Raw genomic sequence first — 21,703 nt, 5'->3', positions numbered from 1 at the left:
CCTCCTCCTCCTCCTCTTCTTCCTCCTCCTCCTCCTCCTCTTCCTCTGCTTCTCCTTCTTTCTCTTCCTCCTCCACCTCCTCCTCCTCCTATTGCTTGAATGGAATTCAGGGCCCTGAACCTGCGGGTGAGCTACCTGCCCTCCGCTCCAGCCCCTTGCTTACATCGTAAGTGTCATAGAGCAAATGTTCTATTCCTCCATGGGTAGAAAGGGTTTGAGAGTAGACGCTGGTACCCAGCACACTAGCTTTTTCTGTGCTTATTTATCTTAATTTTTCATGGCTACAGTGACATTGTGTTCTACATATAGTCCCTGGAGGGGGGGGGAGTGGCAGGTGGGGATAAAATTGGCCAAGTTAATAATTCCCTAGAAGTTACATGCACATCCAGGGCATTGTATTGATGGATATACTCTTGCTTGCTTTTCAATATCACAAATCCTAAATCATCAAGGTGAGGAACCTTAAACTTGACTTTCTTTTGCTTTTAAGCCACACTTAAAATTTCCTCTCTGAGATTCGTGTGAGGGAAAAGTGTGTTTCTTGTCATGTCTGCTCTTTCTACCTTTGTCCTGGCCTGGTCCATCCCAAGGCTAGCATCACCTCCATGACTGGTCCTGTCACTGTCTAACGCAGCATCCTACCTCCCGCCAGCTCCCTTCCGCTCCCAAGCCGGGCAGGTGTGATAGGAGGCCGTGTCTGACTGGATTACATAATTACATATCCCTCCCAGCAAGATGAAAGAACTGAAAAGCACAGAGCAAATTAAGAGAAACTTATTTTAGGACTTGAACGGTGAGAAATTCAGTCTGATAGGAAAAATAAAATAGAGACAGAGCCAAGAGTTACAACCCTAATTACTTTGTTCCTTTCTCTTCCTTCAGCCGCCATTTATCTGCATCCCTCATCAGAATCCACATACTCAGATTTGGAGAATTTCCTTTACTCACATCACCTGTCTTTGTAAATAGTCAAACTAGTCAACTCCATTTTGTTTTTTTTCTCTCTCTCCTTTCTCTTCTTAATCTCTGAGATTGCTGTGAACTCAAAGCAAACTAAATTTGGATGTGTTTTTTAATGTAAGTCATAGAAGAGAAATGACAAGGAATTTGGCTCAAAAATCAAAGAGCAGTAGGACATTTGGGCACAATTGCTCATAACTGAAATTCCAGCTAGTCAGGAGGCTGAGCTCTAAGAAACAAGATTCAAAGGAGCCAACAGGAAACTCTTAAGAGACTCTTATCTCCAGTTAACCACCAAAAATTCACAAGTTGATCTGTGGCTCAAGTAGTAGAGCATCAGACATGAGTGAAAAAGCTCGGGACAGTGCCCAGGTCCTGAGTTCAGGACCAGCAGCACCATAGTAATAGGACATTGCAGCTCCATGGACCAGAGCTGGGAGTACATAAAAGACACTCTGGAGTCCTCCCCAGCTGCTCCAGAGTCCTCCCCAGGCTGGGCACCACTGTATGCTCTGACCCAAGCACTTAGGTTTCCCAGACCTGCAGGCTTCCTTCATGTCTCTCTAGTTCTGTCTGGACAGAGGCACAGTTTAGCAACTTAAGGCAAAGGAAATGCTTGAGTCCTCCTCTGAGGTCTTTTGTTTTTTATTGCATGGGATGAGCGTAGGAGTGCATGGGATGGCTCCGAGGGGCTTCTCCATTCATTACAGATGTGATGTAATTACATAACCTGCTAACCTTGGCAAAGGCCTTCAGTGCAAAAGAGAGCTGCTTTGGTATGAGACCCTCGGTGTTGAAGAATGGGCTGCTCGGGTTTGCGGTCAACTCTGTGAGTTCATTGATAATGTGACCCTCGGTACTTCATGCCTCTCACTCAGTAGAATACAGTATAATAACAGTAGAAGAATACACCATTTGCTTTCCATTGTTTTTAATCTTTGGCTTTACTACAGTTCAAACGCAGAGCTGTGCCCTTGCTGGGCAAAGATATGACTTAACTCACACTCCAGCCCTTTTTGCTCTGGTTATTTTTGAGTTGGGCCCTTGCTGTTTGCCTTAGCCAGCCTGGATCTTGATCCTCCTACTTTTTCTTTCCATGATACCTGGGATGACAGGCATGTACCACTATTCCCAGCTTTTTTTTCTGGGAGACAGAAGTCTCACAAACTTTTATGCCCGGGCTGTCCTAGAACCATGGTCCTCCCAATCTTAGCCTCCTGATTAGCTGGGATTGCAGATGTGAGTTTCCACACTCTGTACTAATAATAAGGTCTGATACATATATAACACATGTTCAAATATTAGCTGCTAATGTTTCTTATTTATATTGTGAATGAATGATTAAAGAATGGTGTGTGTTTACAGACAAACTGGAGACAGCAGAGTCATTGGCTCCACTAGTTTCAATCAGGAGATGAAGAGAAAGATTTCCCAGGTGACTCGAGAATTCACTTCACTCTTCACTGAGTCTTTGTTGAAACTATCAGCTTAAAACCATTTCAGTAGTGGAAATAATTGTCAAGGCTAGGAAAATTGAAATTACTACTACCAAGATTTATGACACTGGCTCATAGAGTAAGAAACAATTAAAAGCCTCAGTTTCCCAATTAGCCTCTCATTCTTCTTCTCACATCTTCATCTTAGCTTCCTCTGAAGATCATTGCTACAACATTTGGAGAAACAGTACACACACAAAGAAAGCTCATATATACAAGGCCAAACCAGGGCCTAACAGTTCTCAGAGTCTCTGACCTTCTCTCTGGCCTGCACCACTTCTCTAAACACCACGAGGCAAGATCTCATTCATCTTCTGCCATTTGTATTTCAGGAGTCAACTATATCAAAATAAAAATTAATCTTACTGATAAAAGTTGTATATTACTTAGAGAATATGAACTGACTTGCAAGGAGAAGTTGTCATTCATCTTTTGGTGTTGGCAATGCACAGGTGCATGAAATCATGATAAACTTATGCATACTAAGAATCTCCCCTCCCAATTTCATGTGAATTGCAGATTTAATGAGAGCTCTGCATAATAGTTTTAATTCAGTCATGTCAGTCTTCATAAAATGTCTATCGGGTCAGCCTTGCTGTGCTGTTAGTTGTCTTAGATTCTTATAACCAAGTACCAGAAGTGTCGGCTCCAATAATAAGTTTATTTTCTGGCCATGCTGAAGGTTAGAAGTCTGGGTCCTGGTACTGGAGGTTTGTTGTTCTGGGTGTTCTCCTTGTTTGCAGAGAGTGGAGTGTTGCCAGCATCGAGCCTAAAAGCCAAGCAAGAACATGAAGCCCTGAACACACACACACACACACACACACACACACACACACACACACACACACACACGCACACATACACAATTACCAGTCCTTCCATTTTGCACAAGGGCCCCACCTTACAGCCCTAAGACTTGCATCTCCAAATAGAGCTATAGTCTGAGGCATGGAGATGTCAGCAGATGAACTCAGGCAAACATGATTCAGTCCCAGCCCATGCTCACATGTAACTCACAATCTCACTGAGATGAGAGACCTGTGGTTGGGTTGTGTAGCTATGAGGAGATGGGAAAAAGGACAGTCTGGACTTAGGGTCTCACCAGACCCTGAAGATGAAGGTTCGGCCCAGAGCATCGAGGGCTGTGGCGGGTGAGAAGTACAAAAATTGTCAGTGGCTGCCACCTGTGTAGAGTGATGATGGGACCCTTCCTTCCACGCACAGGGGGCGGTGCCAAGGCAGGTCAAGAGGGGCGGGACTTCCAGGGGCCCCTGCTTCTGTGTCAGGCACACCATAAAGGGACCTGTGGGTGAAGAGAGCCAGTAAGCAGCATCAGATGCCTTCTTCCCAGCTTGGCTCATCAGGTTCATATCCCCTGGACTCAGAATTAATTACAAAGGCAATCAAGTTCTGATGAGACCAGTACTGTGGCCCTCATCCATACCATCAGTGTGCTCTTGAAACAGGGACATTCAGACTGAGACAGAGAGGCACGCGTGGTTGAAGCCATAGTTTTCCATCTGAACACAGAAACGACACTACTCTCTGAGTGTCCAGAGAATTAGAATACTGATCCAATGTTCTGCCACGGCGTCTGTATGTGCTATGTGGGTGTGTAATATAGATTTTTTTAAATATTAACATGACACACATATTGAGTGTCATGAGAGCAAGACAGGAAATGCAGGACTACAGTCTTGCTAGAATATTTTACTCTAAATTGAACTTTTAGTGATCAGTTTAATATTCTCTGTTCTTTACATTTGACAGTGAAATATATTTTTCAGATAGCTCTTTGTCATTTTCTCTGAAGATTTTTACACTTTGTTTTAACAAGTGCTTTATGATCATTGTTCTAGTGAATTTTTTTGCATTATTGCATTTTTGTAGAGTTACCTATTCCTTTCTTAAATGGAAAGTTTCCATGGATATTAACAATTCAACCACCTGTTCTTAATATAAGATACCTGGATCCCTGTATACTTCTAATCCACACCCCACAATGAAGACACAAAAGTATTTGGAAACAAATGAAAATTAAACCCTTCATATTACAAATACTGTCAAGTACAGTTTTTTTTTTAATTGACGTGGTACAATAACAAGCAAAGGGAACTAGGTAAACAGTGTGAAAGCTAGGAAGAAACAAGACAATATCCAAACTAAAAGAGCACTCCGGGAGCACTTGGAAAAAGATTGAATTGAATTTGCTTCAACTCCCTTTGGTCCCCCCATCCCACTTCCTCCATCTTCTCTTACTGCCTTCAGAACTTGTGGCCCCCGACTCCAGAGCATCCTGTCCCCTCTCAGGTCTTTGTCTTTTCACATCATGGGATGTTCCATTGTCAAGAGACATTCTAAACTTACCAGAGGAGACATGGTGAGTAGTTGCATGAGACTGATAACAACACCCCTGATCCCACAGATTATATCACAGGAATACACACAGAGTACCATTAGCTGGGTGAGTGTATGAAGCAAGGAAGTGGAGAGAGACTTGGGATAGTTCAAAAGGTTAGAGCATTTGCCCAGCACTGAATTCCCAATCCTGGTGCCATAGGAAAGAAGAAAGGGAGAGAGAGGAAGGGAGAAGAGGGAGGGAAGGAGGGAGGGAGGGATGGAGGGAAGGAGGGAGGGAGGGAAAAACATCTTTTCTATGGAAGCAGTTTGCTTCCTTTCTGTTAATCTTGAGAGAATTGTTTTCCTGAAGGGTTCCTGCTTTGGCCTGGTGGCTTGGTCTTTGTTAATTATACTTTATAGTTACATACATTCTTTTCCTGCTGCATTTTAATGAAGACATCCTGTTTGTGATCGCTGCTTGGATAAATGCCCATAAGTGGGATTGCTGGGTCATAGGGGAGCTCTATGTGGAATCTTTTGAGGAACCTCCATACTGCTTTCCAAAGTGGTTGAGCAAGTTTACACTCCCACCAACAAAGCAGTAAGGTTCCCTTCTGTCCACATCCCCTCCAGCATCTTTTGTTATTAGATTTCCTGATTATAGCCATTCTAACTGGGGTGAGGTGGAATCTCAATGTTGTTTTGATTTGCATTTCTTTTATGGCTAGAGAAGTCGAGCATTTCTTCCTGTGTCTATTGGCCATTCTTATTTCTTCTTCAGAGAAGTGTCTCTTTAAGTCTTTAGCCCGCTTGTTAATGAGGCAATTGTTTCTTTGAGGATTTGTTGTTGGAGGATTTAATTTTTTGAGTTCTAAGTATATTTTAGATATGAGACCCTTGTCCGTTGTATGGCTAGTGAAGATCTCCCAAGCTCCACGGCGGGCACTGGAACCGGTGATAAGAGCAAAGTGACTAAGACAAACTGATAAGAACAAAGTGACTAAGACAAAATGATAAGAGCAGGTGCTGGCTGCACACTGAGCAGAAGCACTAGAACCTGGTGAAGGTAGAGCTGGAATTCGCTAAGTGGCCCTGCTCAGCCCCAGGACACGCCCAGGGTACCAGAGTCAATCTGAAAACTGTTGTCACTTTCCCTCCTTCCTTCCTTCCTTCCTTCCTTCCTTCCTTCCTTCCTTCCTTCCTTCTTTCCTACTTTCCTTCCCTCCCTCCCTCCCTCCCTCCTTCCCTCCTTCCCTCCCTCCCTCCCTTCCTTCCTTCCTTCCTTCCTTCCTTCCTTCCTTCCTTCCTTCCTTCCTTCCTTCCTTCCTTCTTTCCTTCCTTCCTTCCTTCCTGTCTCTCTCTCTCCTCTTTCTCTTTTTCTTTTTTGGTGCTGGTACTGAGACTTGAATTCAGTGCCTCACACACTTGCTTGGTTTTTCACTCAAGCTGGTACTCTACCATTAGAGACACAGCTCCACTTCTAGCTTTTTAGTGATTAGCTGGAAATGAAAATCTCATGGATTTTTCTGCCTGGGGTGGCTTTATACCAGACCTCCACCTCCTGAGTAGCTAAGGTCACAACCATTAGACCCCGGCCCAGCCTCAACTGTTCTTCATTGTTACAACACCTCTGATAACCTTGCCCTACGTGGTGCTTTTGTGGAGGAAAGCTTTCTTCATGTCCAGCACGGCAGGGCTTTTTGGAGAGTGTGCACACATGGCTCCTGGAATCAGCTAGCCTGTTACCTGAATGCACATGGGTTCTGTGTTGGTAGAGTGATCATAACAAGGACCTTGTGAAAGTTAAGTGAAGTAATCCATGTACAGCACTTCATGGAGTGCCCTCTCTCTCTCTCTCTCTCTCTCTCTCTCTCTCTCTCTCTCTCTCTCGTGGTCTATAACATTTATAAGTTCTATGAGCTTTGCAGTACAGTTATTTCTTTCACATTGGGTGATATCCACATTTCTTTTGTTTTGCATAGTGCCAGCTGTTCCCTCTTTCCCACTCATTCCCTCCTTCCCATCATTGAAATACTTAGTTCATTTTGATCCACGACCAGTGCAGCTGATGGGTTCCGCTGTTATATGTTTTTCCCTAATTCCCTCTAGTTCTATTTCGTCCTCCTGGTTTTCCTCCAGTGCACACATATATACCATATATGTGATCAGCAGCATGTGGTTATTTAGTAGTGATTCGGCCAGGTGAGTGGGAATCCTTTGTTTCTTGAGCCTTGTTAATTTTGTCGTATCACCTTACGTTTTGGATTTAACATCCACTTATCAGGGAGACCATGTGCTGTTTGTCTCTTTGCTCTTAGCTTACCTCGTTCAACACGATTTCTTCTAGCTCCATCCATTTCCCTGCAAATGCCATTATTTTGTCCTTTCTAATGGCTGCATAATATTCCACTGTGTATAGATACCACAATTTTTGGATCCATTCATCTGTGGTGGGACATCTGGGTTGTTTCCATATCCTGACTATTGTGAACAGTGTTGCAATAAACATGGAGGTGCATGTGTCCTTGTATATTGGTTCCTGTTGTTCAGGATAGATGCCTAGAAGTGGTATGACTGGGTCATAAGGGAGGTCAATATTTAGCGTTCTGAGGACCCTTCAGACTGCTTTCCAAAGTGGTTGTATGAGTGTACATTCCCACCAGCAGTGTAATAGGGTTCCATGAGAGTGCCTTCTCATTGGAACCAGGAAAAGGCAGAATTTGCTAGAAGCTCCCTGGCATTAGGCCTGAAAATAGTGACTTCTCCCGGCTTCTTTGTCAGAGGTAAGTTTGGGTTAGGTTGTGTCTGTTAGAGGAACCATTTGTGCTCTTCTCACACCAGGAGCTCAGCACAAAACATTCCTGGAAGCCTTAGGAACGTTCTCAGAACCATAACATGGAATTAGAGGAAGAGCCCATCGGCAGAGCTAGCCAGGGCTCAATTTAGCCTCAGGGCTCTGTGCCTCCTGGCCTTGGCTACAGAAGCCAAGGAATAAGAGCATCCCTCCTGCAAGGTTTCGTAGGAATTAAAAGCGCTCCTGTATGTAAATGTCCTTTGACACCTGTAGGCTCTTATTCAAACGTTTATTATTAAGCTTTCTATAGAGAGTGACCTCCGGGGAAGAAAAGAAACATAGTTTTACCATTTGCTCTCAGAAGTAGAAATAAAATGTTTTTCTCTTAAGATTGTTAGAACTTGAGGTCATTAATTTTTTTGATTTATATAGTTTTTACCAAAAATCAGGTTTAGTTTAAAAAAAAATTGGGGAAATTTCTGGGTCTGGTTTTCTTCTTTAAAATTTCTACTTCATAATTCGAAGTTGAACAAATTACAAGGGACCAGAGGTGTAATCCCAGCTACTCAGGAGGCTGAGATCTGAGGAACCCTGTTCTAAACCAGCCTGGTCAGAAAAGCCCATGAGACTCATCTCCAATTAACCATGAGAATAGCCAGAAGTAGAGGTGTGGCTCAAGTGGTAGAGCACCAGCCTTGAGTGAAAAAAGCCAAGCAAGAGCACAAGGCATTGAATTCAACAGTACCAGCAGAAAAAGAAAAAGAAAGGGTAACTAAGGGGAAAAACAAAGGCATCGCGTGTTGCCTGCATTTCATAAGCACAGCTATTTTGGTGGTGGTAACTTGAAGAAAATCTCCAGATACCCTCTCCTTGACATTAGTTTGGCAAGCACAGAGCACAGATGTGGCAGAGAGAACATTAGGGCTAATTTTATAACATCAATCTGTTGTCATCAGTACTCAGTGAAGAGAGGCCCACAGTGACAGATAAATCACCAGAGGGACAGCGCAGGCTCGGGGGGGTAGAGGCCTGCAGCATACACCCTGATGACACCAAGACTCATCCTTGTGCTTGTCTGTATCCATGTGCTTGTCTGCATCCGTGTACTTGTCTGACATGTCTTTGTGCTTATCTGCGTCCGTGTACTTGTCTCTGTGTACTAGAGTTCATGTATTTGTCTCATCCACAAGAGAAAGTCCCTCCAGAGAACTTTCTGACCAAAGACAGTATTTCTGTCGAGCTGGGAGTGTGGCATCCACAGAAAGGTGGCCTCTGTGGCCTCTCGAGCACAGGTGCTGTGCTGCCTCCCAGACCGCCTTCACGGGCTCACAGAAAAATCACTGTTCTTGCCGAGAGCTCGCACTTGTAATCCCAGCTACTCAGGAAGTTGAGGGCTGAAGTTTCAGTCTGAAGTCACCCTGGGCACAAAAAGTCCAAGAGGAGACTCTCACTTCTGGTCACAAAGCTGAAGTGGAGCTTTGGCTCAAATGGCAGAACACCAGTCTTGAGCAGAAAAAGCTAAGGGAGAGGAGTCACGTGGCAGCAGCTTGCCAAGGATTCATCTTTAGTATGGTGGGGATATTCCGGTGGCCCAGAAACTGATCCTGCGAAGGAAAGGGGTTGGTCACAGTGGATCGATCACCCAAAGCCATTCCTGTATAAGAAGTGACCAAGTGGTGAAGGACTCCATGCTCTTGATGTGTCGGATAGAGACGGAGTACCTGCTATCAAAGTGGCCAGTGACAAATGCTCCCCAGCATGCTTTGCTGGTTTCTTATCTGCATTTGCCCTTGCAACAGAACAAGGGAGCAAACTTGGACTTTCCAAGAATAAAAGCATCATCTGTGACTATAACACCTACCAGGTAGTTCAGTTCATTCCTTTACCCCTCCTGATGAGTTTCATAGCCAGTAGCAATGCTAACACAGGGCTAATTGTCAGCCTAGAAAAGGAACTTTCTTTGTTGTTTGAAGAAGTGATCAAAGTTGTGGAAGTTTCCTAAACTGATGGTGGTTTTGATATATGACTTATCTAGTTATAAAAACACAAGTCAATCTAGTCATCTTTAGACCACAATAATACTTGTCTCTATATGTACATAAGAAAGGACCCCTTTTCCCCCTTATACTAAAAAATCCGCCTGTAGGTGTAATTTATAGACAGATCAGGTATTACATTTATTTTGTAAGGTCTTTTCTTTAGAGATCTGGGGAGAATGGGGAGACTCTGAAATGGTTGTCTGTCACAGCTGCTGTGGAGTGAGCAGTCACCGCACATGGATGGGATCCTGTTCAGTACATCAGAATCAAAATGGTGCATTGATGGGCTGGGAAGGTGGCTCAATGGCCGAGTGCTTGCCTTGCATGCATGAGGCCCTGGGTTCGATTCCTCAGTACCACATAAGCAGAAAAAGCCAGAAGTGGCGCTATGGCTCAAGTGGTAGAGTGCTAACCTTGAGCTGAAGAGCTGAGGGACAGCACCCAGGCCCAGAGTTCAGGCCCCACAACTGGCAAAACAAAAAGAAAAAGAAAAAAAATGGTGCATTGATCGCTTGAGCCATTGAGAGCTCTCTACTGTACAGGACTTCCCAGCAGCCAGGGTGCAGCAGACCCTCTTATTGTGAATAATAACAAGGACATATTTTTCTTCTATTGTGTTTTATTTGCATTGAGTGTGAGAAGATAAAATGGCCTAGTAAAAGTAACAAAATCGGTACAATCACTGACTTTATATATATTTACTTTGCAGTGTAGATATGTGTCACTAATGAGTTTTTTCAGAGGGTTCTTTTTAATGAAAAGGAAAATTAAAGCTTAATCTTCTTCCTACTCTGCTCTCTATAACCAACCATCGTTTTGATTGTTCTTTATAGAATTTAAATATTACTTGTTTACTGAATGGTATTCAGTAGGTATATAAACGTGATCATTTTAGCCATTTTTTCATACATGAGTATAAATAAAATAGTATTTAAAAAATAAAAAAAAAGCTAAGGGAGAATGAGAGGCCTCCAAGATCCAGCCCGTGCTGACATACAACACACGCACACACACACAAGCACAAAATCACTATTTGTGTGTGTGTGTACGTAAGTGTGTGTGTAGTTACTATGGCCTGTAGGTACTATGGTGCTTTCTCTTAGATTTGTTGCTCTCACTTCACTGACACTCTACCACTTGAGCCACAGTTCCACTTTCAGCTTTTTGCTTATCAGTTGTAGATAAGAATCTCTTGGACTTTCTGAGTGGACTGGCTTAAAACCAGGGTCCTCAGATCCCAGCCTCCTGAGTAGTGAGCATTACAAGCGTGAGCCACTGCATCCCACGGGACTTCTACTTTTGCATCGTTCTCTTGCGTGCATTCATTCTTTTTTTTTTTTATTTAAATGATCAAAAGTAGTCACTCTTGTCTTCCTTCAGTACCTGTGTTCTGATGTGGGCCATTCTTCATGATCCATTATTCCTTTGTAACACACGGCACCACTGTCCATCCACTGTCCATCCTCACTGTCTGTCCAACTGTCCCTTCCCTCACTGTCCATCTGTCCCTTCCCTCAGGACACCTCCTGCAGGCAGTCTCCACTGGAGCTCTACTCCAACTGCCTGCACCCACATTCCTCCTCCAGTCCTGCTTCTCAGTCATCCCAGCCCATCTTGTGAAATCCCATGGATGATAGGGAATCCAGAAGTGTGGCTTTGCCATCTCTGGCATTTCAAGAAAGGAGACTGAACTCTGTGTGCTACTAACCACCAACTCCTACAGCAGTACTCACCTCCTCCCCCACCACCCCATGTTATGTCCACACCTCCTCTTCCCCCACCCCATGTGATATACACACCTCCTCCCCAACCACCCCATGTGATGTACATACACACATACCTCCTCCTCCACCCCCTGTGATGTGCACATCTCTTCCTCTACCAGGTGTGATGTACATACCTCCTCCCCGACCCTGCCAGTGTGACTCACAGTTGTTCACATTTGTTCTGCAGCTTCTGGGGTTGACCTTAGCCTTAACTTGAGGATGCTTGTGAATATTTATTCTAGTGAGGCCATGTTTTAGTTACAAATATTCAAATATTGATAAGCAAGTTATCTTATAAAATTTGTATTTAAGCTTTTGTTTTTGTTTCAATACTAAGAATAATTCTAAGATTGAAGTATCTGACAAGTTATCTATAGTATCCCTGAAAGACTTGCAAAATCTCCATACTGACTCTTTCCTGTGGATCCAGACACTTAACTGGCTGCATTGTCCCATATGTCTTCTGTGTGTACGTGTGTTTGTGTTTATGTGTGTGTACGTGTGTGTGTATACGTGTGTACGTGTACCAGTGCTGGGGCTTGAACTCATGACTTCATGCTTTTGCTTAGCTTTTTTATTTTTTTATTTTTTGCTCAAGACTGGCATTCCACCACTTGAGCCTCATCTCCAATTCAAGCTTTTTAATGATTCATTGGAGATAAGAGTTTCATGGACTCTCCTGCCCAGCCTGGCTTCAAACCACGATCATCAGCTCTCAGCCTCCTATGTAGCTAGGATTACAGGTGTGAGTCCCTGGCACCTGACTGGTCTCATAGGTCTCAATTCTACAGCATCCCAATCTACATTTCCCATTGCATTTATTATATAGATGAATTATAGATGACAGATAGGTATAGAGGTGACAGAGAAATAGATGATAGAGATATAGAGAAACAGATGATAAGAGAGATGAGATGATAAGGACAAGTGGTGAAGAAGTTGCTGGATGGGTAGATAGCAAGATAGTAGATGAACAGATAGAATGAGTAGGATCAGATGGATAGATAGATTGATTGATTGATAGATGATAGACCACATAATTCCGATGCTTTTCTCAAATTCATCCCACAATTTGCAGCAGCATTAATAGACGCATGGGTAGAGTGAACACATTCTCCTCTACACCTAAAATAACTTGGTGAAGTGCCCTAGTTGAGAAAGCACATAATATTTAGAACCAAGTTAGTCTCTTGCTGATATCTGAAGGTTGAGTGTGTAGGTAGATGAATTTTTAGGAACACTTTCTCACAATTACTGAATTAAGAAAAGCTGGGTGCAGGATCAGAGGGTGTGTGAGAAGTCAGATACTTTATTGGCAGGTGCTAGAAGTAGGGGCCAGCCAGCTTCACCCTCCCTGGCTGAAAGGTGATGGATTCCTCAGACCCAGGCCCGGACGGAGACAGTGTGGCCCACACACAGGATGAGCAGACGCCTTAGCCAGACGCGGACACTCGTGACCTTCAGCAGTAACGGCCAAGGAGTAAATTCGCCTTCCCAGCTGCTAGTCCCTCATGAACAAAATGTCCCAAAATGAACACCCTGAGAGCGTGTCCCGTGGCAGCCTGGTGACTGCCACAGAGGGGAGAGGGGGTGAGGACACTTGGTTGAGTGTGCACACACACACTTGATGGAAGGCTGCCTGTCCCCCTGGCACAGGAGAGTTTACACGGGTTTTTGAAACATGTTTGGGTCACACAACGGTTCCTCACAGGCTTCCCACTCGGCCTTCTTCCCAGGCCCGTTCCTCACTGGCCTGTGTGCTCCTGTGGGACCTGCTGTGGTGCACGCAAACTAGGACTCTGCCATCACAGAGACCAGAATTCTCTTCCATGGAAGAGTGTCTTCTGTTTAATGGCTTATAACTTCCCCTCATGTATCATCAAAACGTTGCCTGCGAATACGATTGCAGCAATCCCTCTTTCCTTACTAAGCTTAGGGCCTCAAGCTCCCACTTGGCTTATTCACTGAAGGCTGGGCACTGTACCACGTGAGCCACACCTCTGCTTCTGGTGTTTTGGTGGATGGACCTTTCTGCCCAGGGTGGCTTTGAAATGCAATCCTCAGACCTCAGCCTCTGGAGTAGGTAGGGTTACAGGGGTGAGCACTGGTGCCTGGACTTTATGGCTGATTTAAAATCCTCTTCCAATAACTAACAGTTCTTTGGTTTCCTAAAGTATCTGCCTCTAAGTGAAATAAATCTCTCAGGCACTAACAATCCACAAACACGATGCTGCTAGCCTCTTAATTCTTTCTCACAGCTGACCCAGACTGTTAGAATGAATTCAAGTCTCCAGATTTCCTTTACCTTGACTACTTTCTACAACGCACTGGGAGGGTATAATCTAAATAAATGTCTCTTTTCCCGAATATTTATCTATCTGATGCTACTAACTTCTGACTTATTGTAATTGTTGTGATAGTCTCAATCTTTTTTTTAAAAATCTCCCCCAAAGCCTAGCATATATCCAACAATAGTGGGCACTATATTTATTAAGTGGGTAGGTGGTGGGATAAAAGGCCCTAGGCTAAAGAATTTACTTGATTAAGAAGCTCTAACAGGTCTAAAAGAGCTACTTCCTATCTTTAAAGACCACTGGCTGGATCATTTACATTTGAATGCCCCAAATTAGCAAGAAGACTTAGCTCAAAAGGAGTCACTTAGAAGGTTTAACACCTCGTTAAGGAGCTTCAGCCCGGAGTCTAGTCTGGGCTGCTGGGTTCTCCAGCTGCCTTGGGCCTAGAGAAAGGAAAATGTGCAAACATAAACAGGGCTGCACCAGGTGCTCAGCAAAACTAGACAGGAAAATGTCCAAAGCTAGAGATGGGTGTGGGGAGCAGAGGAGCAGGACAGAAGCCTTCTGGGTCCCCGAGTCTTTACTCAGGTAGATCTGAGAGACTTGAACAGGGCAGAATTAAGAATTGCTTGGCTAGATCCTCCACAAGTTACACAGCTAGATGCTTTCCTCCCTCTATTCCCTCCCTTCTTCCTTGCTCCTTGCTTCCTTCCTGCCTGCCTGTCTTCCTCCCTCCCTCCCTCCCTCCCTCCCTCCCTCCCTTCCTTCCTTCCTTCCTTCTTTCCTTCCTTCCTTCCTTCCTTCCTTCTTTTTCTTTTCTTTTCCCCTGCTAATAGAGATTGAATTTAATTTGCCTTTTCACTCCTAGTTGGTACTCTACCACTTGAGCCACAGCTCCACCTCCAGCTATTTTACTGGATAATTGGAGCTAAGAGTTTCATAGACTTTCCTGCTCAGGCTAGTGTCAAACCACAATCCACAGATCTCAGCCTCCTGAGTAGTAGGACAGCAGACATGAGCCACAAGGTCAGGCATAATAACCTTCTTGTTAGCTGTTGCTTTTTGTTCTGTTTTGAAATAGATGTGATACAGACTGTGCCGTTTGGTTCAACATAGCTTGTGGGATGGAAGGGCTGCCAATACACAAGAGAAGGCCTCCCGAGAAAGCTCCTTTGTACACTATACTGATAGCTTTGAGTGAACTTTGTCTGTATTTGAAAAGAAAAAAAGATCAAGTGCTTTCAAACTTCACATTGCCAAAAAAAAAAAAAAAAAAAAAAAGCAGTGTCACTTTAATATAAAACCTTTACCCCATCATGTGTGTGTGTGTGTGTGTGTGTGTGTGTGTTCATGCTGTGTGTATGTTATATATGTGAATATGTAGGAGTGAGTTATTGGAAGCAGAATTTATCCTGCTACAGAAGATGCTCACATTTTAAATAAAAGTCAAATCTTAGTCTCCACTGGTAAACTTTTTCCTTCTGTACGGTCCCATTCACACAGAGTTTTATACAAATCACACACCCTTCAGCTTTCGTCTGGGTTTAGATACATAGACAGACTATCTTTAGTCTGGAACTGGTCCCTCCGGAGAGAGGGGGGAGAGAAAAGGCTGAAGAATCGGGGAATCCTTTCAAACTTGTCAGGTAAAATATGAAAGAAACATGACTTCCCAAGTACATGAGTACATTACTTTAAGAATGTCTGCACCCACAATCTCAAAAGTACAGTGTCCTAGCCACCGAGGTGGAAGAAGCGGAAGAACCTGGAGCTTGAGCCATCCTGGCAAAGGATGGCTCCAGAGGCCTGAGACCATTGCTATTCTTTGTGTTTGACTTTCCCGACAGAGCCCAAAGACTCTTAGAGGAGGCTTTGATCTGCAAGTGTGGTCACAAAGGAATGTGCCTGGGGAAGGGTAGCTGGGGTAGGGGGTGGGGTGTGCAGCCTCTAGGAACGGTGGAGCCAGTGGGCTGCTGTGCGTGTGCTGTGTTCCTTGGGCTTCAGAGCTGCACACTGTCACAGGATAAGGTCCCTGCTCCTGGAGAGGCTGTTTGTTCATGTGTTAAAAGATACACGCAGCCAGGCGACAGGGCCTGTAATCCCAGCCACTTAGGAGACTAAGATCTGAGGGTCACAGCTTGAAGCCAGGGCAGGCAGAGAAATCCAAGAGGCTCTTATCTCCAATTAACCAACCAAAATTGGGAAATGGAGGTATGACTCAAGTGGTAGAGCACCAGCCTTGAGTAAAAAAGCTAAGTAAGAATACAAGGCCCAGAGTCCAAGCCTCAGAACTGGCACACATACGCACACACACACACACACACACACACACACACACACACACACACACACACACACACACACACACACACAGTGTAGGCTGGGGCTGGGGCTGGGGCTCAAGTGGTAGGATGTTTGTCTAGCATTCGCAAGGCCTAGATCCATTCCCTACACTGGGGAAAGGTATAGATAGATAGATAGATAGATAGATAGATAGATAGATAGATAGATAGATAGATAGATAGATAGATAGATAGATAGCTGATAAGAAGATAGCCACAAGGAGTGGCTCATGCCTCTATTCCCACTTAGTTGGGAGGCAGAATTTGGAAGAATCATGGTTTGAAGCTAGCCTAGACAAACCAAATTAGCAAGATCCCCATCTCAACAAACAAGCTGGGTGTGTTGGTGCCTTTCTGTGTTCGCAGAAACTTAGACTGGTAGAAGTAGCAGGTCTGCAGTATGAGGCAGCTCAGGCAAGAACTTGAGACCCAATCTGTAAGGCTGCAGAGCCTAAGTTCACATCCCAGTCCCATCCAAAAAAAAAACAATTAAGTGGAGTTGGGGCTCAAGTAGTAGAGCATTAGCCTTGAGCAAGAAAGCTAAAGGACAGCACCCAGGCCCTGTGTTCTAGCCCCAGAACTCACACAGGCATACACATGTGCACACATACGCACACACACATAGGCACACACAGTTACTGAAGCCACTTTAACCACGTGAACGCACTGCTGACGATAGGAAATAGTGACAGGTACCATTGTCTTCCCAGGGCTCTTCTCCTGGCTGAGCCCCTTGCTGTCCGTGGTCACAGTTAGTACATTTAGAGACCTTGCAGGATGCCTGAGGCCTGCAGTCCCAGCTTTTCAGGAGGCAGAGGCAGGAGGATCACGGTCTAAGGCAAGGGAGGCAAGGTTCGTGAGGAGCGAAAGGGAGGGGGGCGTGGCTCCCACAGCACAGCACAGCCCTGGGCCTGAGGTCAGTCCCCAGCACTTGAAAAGAGAAAAAGAAAACCCACTTAATGACTTAATAAAGAGAGAGTTAAACATAGGCAATTTGCTTCTTTGTCTGAACATTGCAAAGGAGAAAATTCGCTATTAGTAAAGTCAATTGTCTGAACCCTAGTGAGCATAAGCGGTCTTCCTAGCAGTCATCCCGAAGACGCCTCCACAGAAAGTTCTGAGTTCGTGAAGCTGACCTTGAATCCTAGCTAGATAGCTAAAAAGCAGAATGGCTTCGTTCTAGCACGTCTTAGTGTCTGCTTTTCCCTGAGGAACCTGTAATCTTTTTCACAGAAAGTTTCTATCAGTGCCGGCGCCATCTGATAACTGGCCTCCAAGAAATCAGCCCACTATGTGGCGACCATTTTGGTGGTGGTGGTGGTGGCGGCACTGGAGCTTGAATCCAGGGTCTTGTGTAATAGGCAGGCAACCCTCAGCCCTTTCAGTTATTTTTCAATCTTGACTTTTTCCATGGCCCACATGGCTCATTTTACCTGTTGCCCCCAAGTAGCCAGATAGGTGTGTGTTGCCAGGCCCAGCTCACTAGCTCAAAGCCAATCTCCCCAAGGTTTTGCCCGGGCAGGCCTCAATTCTCTCCATATTTACCCCCAGAATAGGTGAAATTACCTGAGCGACCTCGCCTGGCACAATGGGATGGAAGTTTCTACACACGAAGGTTGGGAATTGTTGGGAATTATCCTTGACTGTGGTTCAGAGGGAAGGGGAGCTGAAGGACCCATGAACACAGCTGGAGTTCACCAAACTCTCAGGGAGCTGGGGTTGGTGGCCTTCGTTTTATGACTGAGTCAGGAACCTGGATTTGAACTTGTTGAAGCACTTCAGTATCTGAGTGTACAGATAAATGTTTTCATCTGCTCCAGAGAGAACTTGAACTTACATTTTTTGTCATAGAATATGTATCAAAGTCACTTAAGATTGTACAATCTTTTTAAAGATATAGTCACTTATTCCCTCATTTTTGTGCCAGCACTGGGAACTCAGAGCTTGGACTCTCTCCCTTGGCTGTTCCCCTCAGGGCTGACACTGTGCTCCTTGAACCACCGTTCCACTTCCAGCTTTTTTGGGTGGTGAAAGTCCTGGATTTTCCTTCCCAGGCTGACTTTGAACCTCTGTCTTCAGATCTCCACCTCTTGAGTAGCTGCGATTGCAGGTGTAAGGCCCCATGCCACTTTATACTGTTTTATGAGCAGAACATTCTGTAGGAAGAGTAGAACATTCCAGGCTCTGGTTGTCGGGGTTGGGGGAGAGGACACTGAGTCCTGGGTCAGGGTGACTTCCTCTGGATTATAACCCATGGGAGACATTCTGTCCTCACCCCTGTGACTCTGGAAACAATAAAATAAAATGACATGCACAACCAAAAACATTCTGTTCCCTTATGTCACCATTAGATGACAGAAGTTGACAAACCTTTTAGAAAATTAGTCATAGTAAATAAAAAAAAGATGCACTTTTAACTCAAAGGTAAAAAGAAACAACCCTTTTGTCCAGTATGCCTAGCACTGATGGTGTACCTGTGACCACAGATACTCAGGAAGCTATAATCTGAGGATTGAGGTTCAAAGCAGTCCTAGCAGGAAAAACTGTAACTCCAATCTCCACTTAACCAGCAAAACACCAGAGGTGGCTTTATTGTATCCTGGTTTGTAATCTTTTTGATAAATGCCCAAGAGTGGAATTGTTGGATCACAAGGCAGTGCTGGTTTTCTTTTTTTAAGAAATTACCGAACCAGGATACAGGAAAGACACCAGCACAACCATGTTCATTGTAACAGTATTCATCATAACAAAGTATGGAATCACCCCAGATGTCCCTTGATGGACAAATGGATCAAGAAAAGGTTGTAGATATACACAATGGAATTTTACCCATTCATTAGAAAGAGTGATATTGTACTATTTGTAAAGAAATGGAAAGACCTGGGAAAAAATTATGTTAAGTGAGGTAAGTCGGGCCTAGAAAGACAAAGGAAGATGTTTTCTCTCATGTGTGGAAGTTACAACCAGCTTATTAAGATATAAGTACATATATTGGGTTAGTGGCATACAAGTTGATACAATTCGGGGGTTTTGTTTGTTTGTTTGTTTTTGTTGGTTGTGGGGCTTGAACTCTGGGCTTGGGCACTGTCCCTGCACTCTTCAGCTCAAGGCGAGCACTCTACTGCTTGAGCCACAGCACCACTTCCAGTTTTCTGTTGGTTTATTGGAGATAAGAGTCTTACGGATTTTCCTGCCCGGGCTGGCTTTGAACAGTGATCCTCAGATCTCAGCCTCCTGAGTAGCTAGGATTATAGGCATGAGCTACTGGCGCTGGGATTTTTTTTTTTTGCCAGTCCTTGGGCTTGAACTCAGGGCCTGGACACTGTCCCTGAGCTTCTTTTGCTCAAGGCTAGCACTCTACCACTTGAGTCAAAGCACCACTCTGGCATTTTCTGTATGTGGTACTAAGGAATCGAACTCGGCTTCATGCATGTTAGGCAAGCATTCTACAACAAAGCCACATTCCCAGCCTATACAGATCTTTTAACTGCAGCATGGTAGAGTCAAGGGAGATCTCAAAGAGGGTATTTCCTGAGAAAGGCAAAGTTCAACAAAATAAAACACCAAGGAAGCAGGCATTGAAAGGGGTGTAGGTTCAAAAGAACAAGGACAGATGAATGAAGAGGAGAAGAGGGGGAATGCAGTCAGGAATCAAATGTGTATCTACCAAATTAAGCGAAGTGAGGGGAGGTGGTTGAGAGTACTGAGAGGGGTGACACTGGTACATTGCATTCAAAAACTGCTCTGTTCAACCGCAGCTCCTTTGCAAAACTACCTAAAGATAAAAATAAATAATAAACCAAATTTTGGGGGGGAAAAGCTAAAAGTGGAGCTGTGGCTCCAGTGGTAGTGCATCAGCCCTGAGTCAAAAAGCTAAGGGACAGCTCCAGGTCCCTGAGCTCAAGCCCCAGTACACAACACACACACAAATTCTCCAGTATTTTGATCTGGGAGTTGAACTCACCTCTAGCTGTGAATTAGTACAAACCATTTACAGCATGGCTGCCACTGAGCAAGCTTTTACACTTTCAAATTGCAGTTTTGAGATATTTGATTTGTTTCTAAAGAATTCAAGCTCATGCCTGTAATCCTAGCTTATCAGGAAGCTAAAGTTTGAGGATCATGGTTTGAAGCCAGCCTGGGCAGGAAAGTCCATGAGACCCCAATTAACTAGTAAAAAGCTTTTTTTTCCCCTTCCTTTTCTTTTTCTTTTTTTTTTTTTTAAACCACTGAAGCCTTGAGCAAAACAGCTCAGGGACAGTGATCAGGTTCTGAGTTCAAATGCCAAGATTGGCATCAAAAAGAAAAAAAGAAAGAAAGGAAGGAAGGAAGGAAAGAAAGAGAATTTATTGGTTGCAAATGAGTCACATTGGGACCATACAAAATTCATATGTGCACTTAAAGAAATACATGATTTGGAAGCATTTGGCTGAAGGTGACAAATGAGTCTGTTCATATTTTAATGGAGTCCAGGTTTTCACTTCATATATATTCTACGTCTTGGTACACCATCACACTTTGTTCCATTGCTGTGGTCACCCCCATTTCCTCTCTCCTTGTTCCAGGGCCCCCAAATCACACATAGTGCCTAAATGACAGGTAAATGGGCCTCATCCTCAGAGCTCCCCTCTGCCCCGCCCCAGGGCTGTCATTTCCTTCCAGTAGCCATTTAAACAAAGTAAATGTCTTTTTTTGCATTTCCTCTGTAAATAATGATAAATCACAGTTTTGAAGTATGCTTAACGCAAGGTTTTAAATTTCTATTTCTTGAAAGTAATACTGATATCAAAACCATGCATGTGTGGCCCATCAGAATTTTCAATGATTTAAATAAGTTTTAATTGTTACTGATTCAGTATCTTGTCCCAACAGAACATTATTGAGACCTCTTTTTCCAATTTGGGGTAGGATATAGGCATGTACTCACCATTTATTTATGTATCTATTTATCTATCTATCTATTTATTTATTCTTGGTTGTGAGGCCTGAACTCTGGGCCTGGGCGCTGTCCCTCAGCTCTTCAGCTCAAGGCGAGTGCTCTACCACTTGAGCCACAGCACCACTTTCACTTTTCTGGTGGTTAATTAGTCTCATGGGCTTTCCTTGCAGGGTCTGGCTTTGAACTGCGATCTGCAGATCTCAGCCTCTTGAGTAGCTAGGATTACAGGCGTGAGCCACCAGCATCCAGCTTCACCATTTTTAACTCAAAGAGGAGTGAACCCATGGACTGCTGCCCAGAGCATGGCTGGGTGGCTTTACAGCTAAGCCCTTCTCTGTTGCTCCTCTCAAAACAAGCGAGAGGTACAAAATATAATTAATATAATTAGATAACTGAATGCTTACTTAGTGATTATTTCCCTGGTTGGGATTTGTTTTTTACCATGAAGCCTTAGCAGTAGAAGGGGATTGGATCTCCAAGATAGAAGTTTCACAAAGATGTTACAAATGCTTTAGCAATACTCTTCATAGGAAATGCTTAGGGTATATTGATTTGATTTAGAGGCATTAAGAATCGGAAAAAGTCTCAACGATTATTATCTCTTTCCAAGATACTTAGCATAAAGTTTCACGAGGAATGGTCAACCTTCATCTGTGTGCTTAGGACTACATATGAACTCTTTTGAATGTCTTCCATGTAATGGTTATATCACAAAGATATCGATTACAAGCCA

General features: G+C 44.0%; 1 protein-coding gene and 1 pseudogene across 3 annotated transcripts in view; both read left to right on the top strand.

Annotated features, from left to right (window-relative positions):
• The window catches only part of Adgrb3 (adhesion G protein-coupled receptor B3), a 527,596-nt gene that overhangs the window by 363,111 nt on the left and 142,782 nt on the right, over positions 1-21,703 (top strand). The gene's annotated exons all lie outside the window — the stretch shown is intronic.
• LOC138819322 (ragulator complex protein LAMTOR3 pseudogene) lies at positions 7,477-9,592 on the top strand (annotated as a pseudogene).

The sequence above is a fragment of the Dipodomys merriami genome, unplaced genomic scaffold (genome assembly GCF_024711535.1).
Source record: "Dipodomys merriami isolate MVZ:Mamm:240054 unplaced genomic scaffold, mDipMer1.0.p SCAF_8, whole genome shotgun sequence".
Taxonomy (NCBI): domain Eukaryota; kingdom Metazoa; phylum Chordata; class Mammalia; order Rodentia; family Heteromyidae; genus Dipodomys; species Dipodomys merriami.
This window is presented reverse-complemented; position numbering and strand designations above follow the sequence as displayed.